Here is a 12108-nt window from a genome sequence, read left to right on the forward strand (position 1 = left end):
TTTATATTAAATCCGAGTTTTGAATGTTTTTGTCACACTGCATGGAATGTCTCAATGGAGCAACATGGACATTTTCAGCCCGGTAGCAGCATACATTGGAGTACAAGACACATTTTAGATTTTGAAAATGAACATTTCAAGGTGGCGCTGTTGAGCCTCTATCTGGCTTAGAGGTAAAGCCATGTGAAAAAAAGTATTTACTAGTCCAAAATATTCGACAGGGCAAGCCACGAACTAGTACCACCAAGGACATCAAACCCCTAACCCTAGCGCTGTCTGTTCAGACCATGTCTTATGCAGAACAACTAATCATCTTTTAAGTTTGGGGATAAACAAATGCACAAGTGGTTCTGTACCCTGGTTCTGTTTGTGCTAAACCAGGACTATGTGCCACCAAAACATAATTTGACTTTGACCACTGATGTCGTCTATTTAGATTATGAATGGTCTTGGAATCTATACTTGTAAAGATACCTCACTGCAATGGCAGATTTGGATTTTAATAAGACTGTCGTACAACAACGTCAAACCCATTTTTGGAAAGGTCTTAGCTTGCGGGTTCATTTATGTAAATTTGACACATTCCTGTAAACCCTTATCTGATATATTGACCTTTGAACCCTTGCCAGGGGTCACCTTAAAGCCCTATATTTAGTAGTAGTATGGTATTTTGGGTTCCTTTCATGGCACATAGTCCTGGCTTGGTACAGTGAATGACTGGGGTTAGATAAACTGTGTCTTTTAGTTTCATAACCCTAGCCCCTACAGGGGATCAACAGCGCCACCTAGAAAAGGTAATTTTTCCTAAAATTCAATTAAATTTTCTTTCCTATCTGAAGCTAGGATCATCCTGGGATTTTGTATTTAGACCAATATTGACACTTATCACATCATACTGGAACCATGTGCGAAGATAATGATGTCAAATAATGTTAAGTAAAGTTTACATATAAGGATATTTAAATGTTGACTTTTCGAGTACTGATACATTTTGTCTTTCATAAAAGACCAATGAATGTATATTTGTCATATTAAGTGATTTAAATGTAACTGAGGACAAAGATCTTCTCAAAAAATTAGTTTTTAAATTAAAAGAACTACATTTCCCACAACCCCGCCGATATGTTTTAACGCTAATATGCGCCATATTTGTAGTCCACGTAAGTTCGCTATGGTTATCATTTTAGTTAAGTGTAGCCCACATTATTTAATGACCTATTCAATTACTTTAAAAACTTGTATAAGTCTTACCACGTGTCAACATGCAAAAAAATAGAATATTTAATGTATAATTCATATAGCCTATCTTCATGCCATCACCTTTATTAAGGCATGGATTATTCTGAATGTGACGTCATCGCGCCACACTCCCAGTACAGATTATTCATATTCAGCCACAAGGAATCCATCATTTAACATTGTATGTAATGTGGTGTTAATAAGATAACAAATTTACATCCGCTTGTGATGGCCTAACTTTTAATATAAGTTTTCTCTTCATAGGTAGTCTACTCTTACCTCCACCAAGCAAAGGATCAGACGGTTGCTTGTAGGCTAACATAAGTGAGTCCAACCATGAAAGTCAATGTTTATAAAAGTAATACCAAAGTTTATTGAACAGAAAAACAAGACTGAGTTAGTGAAAATAAACCAAAACCTGGGAGCCGCTGGCCCTCCCCGCAATGGGAAGGCGGAGCCAGCCCTTACCTAACAGTGAATCTAAAACAAAAACCCGAAAACGTTAGCTTGGTCACCAACTCACCCGTGTTATAAGTTAAGTTTTATGGAGGCAACCATAAATCGATGCCTAAAACCCAGGAAGTGACTAAATGACTAAATGTAAATGTAAGTGGATAACAAACAAAACTTGAACTGAGAAAAAGATTGTGGCCGTAACAGTATCACAATAAGCTCATAACATGTTACAGTGTATATCAATAACAAATATAGAATTGGGAACTCTTTAAACAATAACCAGGCAGCTAGGCACAGAAATATTAACAGCAGACTTCCAGGTATCCTCCCATTCTTTTACACTGTGAAAAGAAATACACATCAGAATCAGAATAAGGTTTATTCACTATGTATGTGAACAAACACAGAATTTACGGTGGCAGGGAGGGGCAAACAATAAACATACGGATCTTAAAGTAAGTAAAAGTGCAAAAGTTTAACTATTTCTTAGAACTAAAATCTAAGAATAAAACAATTTAAATATAAAATATGTATAAAAATAAGAGTAAGACTAAGTAAGTACAATTTTGATAACAAAGTGGTTACTTTATCAAAAGTTAGTGAAATACAGTGATCAATGTTATCTGTTTTTACAATTTCACCATGAGATTATGTGACTTAAGTTAAAGGTCCCCATGGCATGCTGTTTTTGGATGCTTTTTTATAGGCCTTAGTGGTCCCCTAATACTGTATCTGAAGTCTCCTCCCGAAATTCAGCCTTCGTGCAGAATTACAGCCACTACGAGCAGTCCCACAATGAGCTTTCCTCAGGATGTGCCGTTCCTGTATCTGTAGTTTTGAATGCTATGAGGAGGAGAGAGGCGGGGCTAACTGCCATGCTTCGGTCGTTTGTAAGCCATGATGTCTCTCGAGGAAAAAACAATATCGTGCTTGCACAGTCGTAGCTAATTTTATCATTGGCGGGCCATATTCTTTGGACGGGCAAAGCAGAGTAAGGGGAGGTAACCTTTCCCCCTTATAACGCATAAGAGGAAAATTCCAGATGGGCCCATCTGAACTTTAATTTTCTCAAAGGCGGAGCAGGACATCCAGGGCTTGGTTTACACATATCGCAATTTCTAGCCACTGGGGGACCATAGGTAGCCTGGCTCTGCCCTCCTACGTACTTCCGCTCAATTTGGATTTTGCTTCTGTACTAGGTCTGGGAGCTCGGCTCTGAAGTCGGTTTCCAGAAACAAATTTGTTGTAGGTCCAATCAGCGAACAGAGGGAGTGGCTGAGAACGATGACGTTAATGTCGTGCACTTGTTTGAGTGGTTCAGTAATGGCGGCGGAGAAAGATGCGAGCAAAACTATTCTGCGGTTGTGGCAACGCTGCCGAATATAGGTTAAAGCCGGAGCAAGAACATTCCTTGCTGAGTTTTGTTGGTGTCCATGATGTTGTGGCCCTCCTCCCCACGGGGTTCGGGAAAAGTTTGATTTTCCAGCTACGGCAGCTTGCTCCATTACAGTAGTGGTGAAGGAGTTGGCTAAGGCGAACGCTTGCGATTGGTTATGGCAAATCAGAGTGGTTCTGGGCGGATCCAATTGTTTTACACTTCAACAGAGGACCCGCCTTCAAGGAAGTTAACGTTTGTCAATGGAGAGATCCCAGACCCTCTGTACAAATGAAATGTACGAGGGTCTGGTTAGGACCAGGCTAGACCATAGGTAGGATAGGGGAACTCATATTAATGTTAAATAACCTCCTAAAGTTAAGTTTTCATATCATGGGACCTTTTACACTGTATAAGTAAGGGTTTGGAGAAGCACATTTTGTCGTATTGGCTTAAATAAAATTCAAATCCTAATAGTAATCAAATCAACTGCTTGGACAGTAATATGAATCTGGTATCTGTGGCCGTTACAGGACTATAATTAACACAAAGAATAACAAATTCTTATTGGATACTGCAGTTCTTTAGTAGAGTAGAAGTTAATTTCTCTGATTCAAGTTGGTGATAGTTTCTTCACAGAGGCAATGTATGTTTAATGATAAATGTTCAACTTTTAACAACAGGAACTATAGGCTTTTCACAAGTTGCTTGTGATGAAAAATGCTGTTTTGTTACATTTCAGATGGAGGAAAGAACTTGAGATATAGCCAAAAGATAAGAGTACAGTCTCTTAGAGTTCGATGGGCCTAAATGGTGACAAGTCAGATAGTTTGTTGCACAGAACCACCTGGGGAAGTCATCCTTGGAAACTGTTAGGAAAAGGGCAGGCGCTTTTACCCCTAAAATTGCAAGGGATTGTATCTGTCTATTAGGGCCGGGCGGTATGACGGTATATACCGTTCGACGGCAGAAACCGGGAGAGTTTTGGCTATACCGTTTCAACCGCGGTATACTTTTTGACTACTTTTAAATGTTTTGGGTTGGGCAAAAAGGGCTCGCATCTAAAGTCTGAGTGAGGACATGCCGGGAAATATCAAACTGAGGCTTTAACGTATCGACCGAGCTTTAACAAGGTTGATACGCCGACACCGAAGTTAGATATTGATAGTAAAACTCTGAGCTGTGAGTACGTCACCATGCGGATGGCATGACTGTGCATCCGCCAATCGGAACGCTCGTACTGTCGTTGCCTTTAAATAATAGCCAGTAACGTCTTGTAGTACATGCAATACTGTTTTTTCCACCACACTAGTGGCACTGGTAAAATTTCTTAACTGAATTTACAGAACAATTACTATACCGTGATATATACCGTAACCGTGATATAAAATTACTCATACCGTGATAGAAGATTTTGGCCATATGGCCCACCCCTATCTATCACTCTCTATCTAAGGCCTGTAGCTGCCAGGAGTTCCTCTGTAGGATGATAATTTGTTTGGCCACAAGTGCATTACTTCAGACGGCCTAAGGTCAGATGGCTGAGCGGTTAGGGAATCAGGCTATTAATCAGAAGGTTGCCGGTTTGACTCCTGGCTGTGCAAAATTATGTTGTGTCCTTGGGCAAGACACCTCACCCTACTTGCCTCAGGGGGAATGTCCCTGTACTTGCTGTAAATTGCTCTGGATAAGAGTGTCTGCTAAATGACTAAATGTAACTTGAAGCCTGGCAAGATGGATTCATGGACAAACTCAAAAAAGCTTTAATAATAATTAAACCCCCACTAAAAATAATTTAAATGAAACACAATTGCATGCATCTGAGCTCACCTGCTTTGAACGTCCCTCTTTTTAAACAGGAAATTGCAGCCTGAAAATATATGAACAGAGGAATAACAAATAAGATGATTTGCCTGATTTTTTTGGGGTCATTACAAGAAAAGATTATTCATAATGCATAAGCATATGACCCTTACATAAGACAACCTTTACCTTAAATTCTTTTTCTTTTTCCCGGGGAATGATTTTTGGGAAGACCTTGAGGAGAAGAGATGTGGGAAGAAGTAGAAAGTGGGTAACATAGAGAGAGGGTTGGTGAAGGAGGTAAAGAGAGCGAGGGACTGGGGAAAGGAGGTGCGGAGAAAGAATGGGAGGGAAGAGCAGGAGAACAGAAAGAGTGGGAGGGAGTCATAGGATGTGAAGAGGGAGAGGGAGTAGGAAGAGTAGATGAAGAGAGAGAGGGAGTAGGAAGAGTAGATGAAGAGAGAGAGGGAGTAGGAAGAGTAGATGAAGATAGAGAGGGAGTAGGAAGAGTAGATGAAGAGAGAGAGGGAGTAGGAAGAGTAGATGAAGAGAGAGAGGGAGTAGGAAGAGTAGATGAAGATAGAGAGGGAGTAGGAAGAGTAGATTAAGAGAGAGAGGGAGTAGGAAGAGTGGATGAAGAGAGAGAGGGAGTACGAAGAGTAGATGAAGAGAGAGAGGGAGTAGGAAGAGTAGATGAAGAGAGAGAGGGAGTAGGAAGAGTAGATGAAGAGAGAGAGGGAGTAGGAAGAGTAGATGAAGAGAGAGAGGGAGTAGGAAGAGTAGATGAAGAGAGGGAGTAGGAAGAGTAGATGAAGAGAGAGAGGGAGTAGGAAGAGTAGATGTAGAGAGAGAGGGAGTAGGAAGAGTAGATAAAGAGAGAGAGGAAGTCATAGGAGGTGGGTGGGGGACCGGGACAAGGTTAAGGGTGAAGGTTTGATCCTGAGTGGAGGCAGGGGATGTTGCTTCTGGTGTTTCTTCTCTTGTTTCTTCACCAGCTGTGGCAACGAGGCTATTGTGGTCTGAGAGATAAAGACAAATAAGTAAATGTAGAGGGAAGCAATATGTTCTCTGCTCCCAGCTTGAATCTAACTATAACAGCCCCACAAATGAGGTTAATTAAACAGAAACAGGGTCTAATCGGGGAATATTTACTCATCAACAATATTCTTTTAGTATATTTTATGTTACATAACGTGTTTAGAAACTAAATACAAAGTTATAAAAAAGCACGTCCCAATGCAAAATATGTGTTCTTACATTTAAGATAGTATTCATAAAGGGTGGTCATTTTTTTAATGATCTCCCTCACAGGCCCCTCTGGTATGAAGCCTATGCCTGCAATGACCTCTGCTGTAAACCCCCCCCCCTCTCTTCTCTTTCCCCATGAAGAGCAGGGGCTTTAAGTTCAGTTCATGCAGCTTATTGACCTAAAAAACAGACATTAACAAGTTATCAGGCTTTGTCCTCTGTATCAGCTCTCTTGCCATCTGATCAACTACTTTTGAAATAGTATCATACTTCTTCCTACTTTTCAAAGTATCTACTATACTTCTTTTCAAATTGACAAAGCTAGGGGTCCTTACAAGAAGACTATAAGATGTGATGCTGCTATTGATTAAATGATATGGCCTGATACCAATGAAACTGGCATTGATATCAAGTTCCGACCATTATAGTATGGATCTGAATGGAACCGTAACCTAAGATCTCCACATTCTCACTCACAGTTATGCGGGCTGAATCTATCACTCTGCCTGCGTTGCGGTGCTTCTTCACATTCTCCCCCCAGTCACCAACATGCAAACTCTCCTCCTTGGACTTAATCCTCTTTTTTTGTGAGAGGCTTGCAAAACATGAAAGGCATGTTTTGCGGTTGACAGTATTCATGACCTGGCAGTGAGGGCAAGGCCTGCTTTTGGGTTTGGTCATTTTCTGCAAACATAAAGACATTGACATGTTATAAGCATTACAAGTAGGAATATGAGTAACACACATAAAATAATTATTATTCTTACATTTCATTCCTATGGCTTATGGGTATTGTAGTAAAGTATGAACTTCGGCATGAACATGGAAAGAAGTAATGTATATATTTGTCTCACAAACACCGAGGCAGGTAGCAAGCAGAGCGCGTAGGCAGGCAGATGGAGAGTTGGGGTGAGTGGGATGTTTCTTTGGGACACAAGAAAGTGCAATATTAGAACACTTTGAATACAAATAGTAGATAATAGACTCGGAAGTACAAGGAGGCCAGGAACGTAGGTACCAGGTTGTAAAAACAACGATCTGGCGGTGAGTGGAGGGCAAACCAGGGTATGTCACCGCAAGTTATTGGGAAACTGGACCGCAGGTGTGGATCTTGTGCAGGTAGGGTGGACTGGATCACTGGAGCCTGGAGATTCACACAAACACAGACAAACAGAAAGACAAACAGAAAGACAGGCAGAGTCTGTGGAGGGCGTAACACAGGTGGACAGAGGTAGGTGGACACAGGTATACACAGGTACGTCCTGACAAATTATTAAAATAGGCAGTAAGGCAAGGATATGGTGAGGTAATAATATGGTGAGGTAATAAGGATATCAATATCGTTTCCAGAAAATGCGTGACTTCAGCTGCAAGTAAGAAAAGATAAAAAATACAATACAATAAATGTCATACCTAGCAAGCTATGAGATGTAAAAAGGACCACGCCAGCAAAGATAAACATTGGTCTGAGTCCAATGAAAGTGCACCGGTTCATGACCTTGCATGACATAACGTCAGACTAGCTAACTACCTAGCACAGTGTATTAGCCTATTTTTGCAGTTTACAAAGTCAATTAATTTATATTGGTGATGCAAAGCACCGGGCAATGTACGTCAAACATAATAACATTAAACCAACCTAAAAACAATAAAAAAAAACTGTATAGTAGGATAGTATCTTAAATATACGTTTACCTCATCGATAATAGCTTACCTTTTCAGTACGAGAGAGCGGAGGTTTAGGTGACAAGAAGTAGTTCCAGCCAGATATTGAGTGAGCGTCAAACTTTTAGGCGACTCGTGTGTAATAATACAATTACAATAATGTTGGATAATTTATAGGTTTTGCTGTCAGTGCATTTGACATGATTGCTTCCATGCGCTTAAAATTATGATTAAAATAAAATGATATTCCTCCCCCGATGGATTCTATTTTTCTTTTATTTTTTATGCATATAGGCCTACCTTTTTAGATCGGTTTATTTGGTATCAGTCCATTTTATAAATAACTTTTATGTCCTTAAATAAGGTTTATGTCATTGATAACGTTTATGTCTTGGATATAACAAAAAAAATCATGTTGAAAGCACATCGGCCGGATTTTTACTCATCGCTCATCAAAATCTATGGGAGACCTAATGCGTCAAAATACGACGCCATAGTTCACAATTTTCTACGGGAAAAGCCGAACATATTAACATGGAAGTCAATGGGCGTCCCTAGGCGTCAAAAAACGACGAAAAAGGCGTCCCCCGGCGTCGGTATAGTGACGCCAAAGGGCTCTGCCCAAGCGTCAATATTTGACGAGTTGGGATGAGACTGGGTTGAGTCGGGAAATGAACGAATCACTCGTTGAGAGGACTCGTTACTCCCGAGTCCTTATAAGGATTCGTTCAAAATGAACGAATCGTTCACGAACGACACATCACTACTATCCAGATGATGCTGAAAAGATTTTTCATCGAAAGTGAGGATGAAGACTCTTTGAATCACTTGTGTCGTTATTTTGTGTTGAAATTAAAGGCATTTTATCAGAACCATGTTGGCCGCTTTCTATCAAAAGTAATGAGTTGCTAGGCAACACATGAAACACACCGTGAAAAGACTTGGGAGCTAGCTACAAATAGCCTAGAGGTACCATTTATTTTCGTTAAAAAAATGAAAAGAAGCTAAAAATGCCATATAATAAACTACTTACTAACCTCGACCGTTCGGTCATGCCAGGAAATATCAAACTGTGGCTGGAACGTATCGACCGAGCGATACCGAGGTTGATACGGCAAAGCCCAGGTTTGATATTACCCGGCATGACCTCACTCTCGGTTAGTAAGTAGTTATTATATTAGTTATTATATTACTTTTACTCAATGTGCTAATCACGGGGGGGGGGGGGGGGGGGGGTTGACCCCCCTAATTAAGACTTTAATCGTAATGTAATCGTACTGTAATCGTAAATATTACTTTATGCCCTGGAGTAGAAGTTGAGCCCCCCATTTTTCATTGTATAATTCGCACTCTGCTTTTACTATTACTTTTAGTAGCGAGTTGTGGAAACGGGTCGCCATCTCTCATGGTTTCCAGTGGATTTTTCGCTAGCTTCCAGCTTTGTTTCTCTGTGGACACTTTCGAGAAGTTTGAAGTGCTGTTTTTGGCAGTAGATAATATTTTGTTAGGGCACAGTTTGCATTTAACTTTGTTTCTTCCAATATCTCAATGAAAGCGAAATAGTGTGAATATTTCCACGCTGAAAACATAACACGTTCTGCGGCCATGATTGCTCTAGTGTTTGCCTGCAGCGTGAATCAAAGGCAAACTGTCAGGCTACTGCGCCCAGGCAGTGTTTGAAGTGCCAACTCAGTTTCTTGATAACAGTGCCACCTTTTCAGAAGTATTATCTACGTCTAAAGCTGCCAAAAACCCATACTGGAATGTTGGGCTCCTAAACATCAGATCTCTATCCACAAAGGCCGTTTTGATTAATGATCTGATGTCTGACTGCAGCCTGGACCTGATTGGTTTCACCGAAACCTGGCTAAAACCTGATGAATATTTCCCCCTGAATGAAGCTTCGCCTCCTGATTTTGCGTATTCACACATCCCTCGTGTTTCAAAGAAAGGTGGTGGTGTTGCTATGTTATATAAAGCTAGCTTCAACCTCAGCCTAAAATCTGTCAATACCTTTAAATCATTTGAGATAATTTGTATGAAACCACCAACTACTTTAAAAAGGACTAATTCTACTACTGTTGCCCCCCCTCCTTCGTTTTGTATAGTTACTCTATACCGGCCCCCTGGCCCATACTCCCTCTTCCTTGAGGAATTTGCTGATTTTAGTGCTGATCTTGTGACATACACTGACAATATCTTAATTATGGGTGATTTTAACATTCATGTCGATGACCCAAAAGATCCTCTAAGTAAGGCCTTTACTGCTCTTATGGATTCCACAGGTCTCACTCAGGTGGTTTCTAAACCTACCCATCTTCACTCGCATACATTGGATTTAGTTCTCACGCGGGGAATCAAGATTAGTGATGTCATTGTTCATACCCACAATCCTATATTATCAGACCACTGCCTGGTAACCTTTAAAATGGATCTCTGCCAGAGCCTTGGAGGCACCCAGAATATTTCTATTAGCCGCTGCTTAACCCCAAATACAGCTCTGGAACTGGCTAGTATTCTACCCGCTGCACTAGAAGCACTTGATGTCCCGAATAAATCATTAAATGCTAAAACAAGGGATCTGAATTTGGTTCTTCAGCAATCCCTAGATTCTGTTGCTCCACTCAAACCAAGGAAAAGAATAGACAAGAAACTGGCTCCATGGTATTCAGAGGAAACCCGCACTCTCAAGAGGTCCACTAGAAAATTAGAGCGTAAGTGGCGTACCACTAAATTGGAGGTTTTCCGCCTGGCCTGGAAGGACAGCCAAATAGAGTACAAGCAAGTCCTCATCAGGTCCAGATCAGAATATTTCTCTAAGTTGATTAGTAAGAACAAACACAACACTAAGTTCCTATTTGATACTGTTGCAAAACTCACTAAGAAAAGTACACTCTGTGTTAGTTCAGATCTCTCTCCCAATGATTTCTTAGATTTCTTTGACCAAAAAATCTATGCAATAAGGGACAAACTACAGACTAGTCCTGGAGGAGTGGCCATCAACACTGATTTTCCCTCTGTACCCAGCATTCTGCATGTTGAGACTCTCACTCACTTTAACCCTATTTCTATGGAAGCATTCATCAAGCTGATAGATTCCTCGAAACCCACTAGCTGCCTTCTCGATCCCCTCCCTGCCAAACTTTGTAGGGAACTTCTCCATATTATTGGACCGCCCATGCTTAGTATTATTAATGAATCTCTTGTAACTGGACAAGTCCCTGACGATTTCAAACAAGCTATTATCAAGCCCCTTCTTAAAAAACCAAACCTGGATCCAGGTTGTCTTAGCAATTACAGGCCCATTTCAAATTTGCCATCTCTCTCCAAAATTTTGGAAAAAGCTGTGGCAAAACAGCTCACTGAGCACCTCTCCTCAAATCAGCTCTATGAACCTCTCCAGTCTGGATTTCGTCTTCACCACAGCACTGAAACTGCATTAGCCAAGGTAGTCAATGATCTATTATTAGCCTCTGACGCGGGCTTTAGCTCTGTCCTTGTTCTTCTAGACCTAAGTGCAGCTTTTGACACTGTAGATCATGAGATTCTCCTGGAACGTATGGAGAACTATGTTGGGATTTCTGGTACTTCACTTCAGTGGTTCAGATCGTATCTATCTGATAGATCACAATATGTCCACTATGATGGTTGCTCATCCAGGAGCTCCATTGTAAAATACGGAGTACCACAGGGTTCAGTTTTAGGCCCTCTGTTATTTTCACTCTATATGTTGCCTTTAGGAAACATAATTAGAAGTTTTGGGGTAGATTTTCACTGCTATGCAGATGATACTCAGCTATACATGTCTATAAAGCCGGGAGAATTTCCACATGCTATGGAAACCTGTGTTTCCGGGTTGAAAACTTGGATGACTGCAAATTTCCTTCTTCTTAATTCGGATAAAACCGAGGTTCAAATTTTTGGTCCGAAAAAACACCGAAATAATTTATCCCATCTAACCTTAGACTTAGACGGCGTCAAAGTATCTCAAAGCCAGCTGGTAAAAAATCTGGGAGTCACAATGGACCCAGACCTTTCATTTGAGTACCATATTAAGCAAATCACCAGAACAGCATTTTTCCATCTACGTAATATTGCCAAAATACGAAAATTCCTCTCAAAGGATGATGCTGAAAAACTAATACATGCTTTTGTTACGTCCCGATTGGACTACTGCAATGTGTTGTTCTCTGGCCTCCCAATTACCTACCTAAAAAACTTACAGCGGGTGCAAAATGCTGCTGCTAGACTATTGACTAAAACTAGAAAGTTTGATCATATAACATCGACTCTTATCTCTTTACACTGGCTCCCTATCCAAG

At 40.7% G+C, this 12108-nt stretch overlaps 2 long non-coding RNA genes across 2 annotated transcripts; both read right to left on the bottom strand.

Moving 5' to 3' along the window:
* Positions 1 to 1582: 1582 nt before the first annotated feature.
* LOC124479371 lies at positions 1583 to 5446 on the bottom strand. Its single transcript, XR_006957432.1, has 3 exons — positions 5063 to 5446; positions 4901 to 4940; positions 1583 to 2036 (listed from the first exon to the last, which is right to left on the bottom strand). It is a non-coding gene; the product is annotated as an uncharacterized LOC124479371 (long non-coding RNA).
* Positions 5447 to 6607: 1161 nt separating this feature from the next.
* On the bottom strand, positions 6608 to 7180 carry LOC124479372. Its single transcript, XR_006957433.1, has 3 exons — positions 7140 to 7180; positions 6976 to 7045; positions 6608 to 6805 (listed from the first exon to the last, which is right to left on the bottom strand). It is a non-coding gene; the product is annotated as an uncharacterized LOC124479372 (long non-coding RNA).
* Positions 7181 to 12108: the final 4928 nt, after the last annotated feature.

This window comes from Hypomesus transpacificus, chromosome 17 (assembly GCF_021917145.1).
Source record: "Hypomesus transpacificus isolate Combined female chromosome 17, fHypTra1, whole genome shotgun sequence".
In the NCBI taxonomy this organism is placed as follows: Eukaryota; Metazoa; Chordata; class Actinopteri; order Osmeriformes; family Osmeridae; genus Hypomesus; species Hypomesus transpacificus.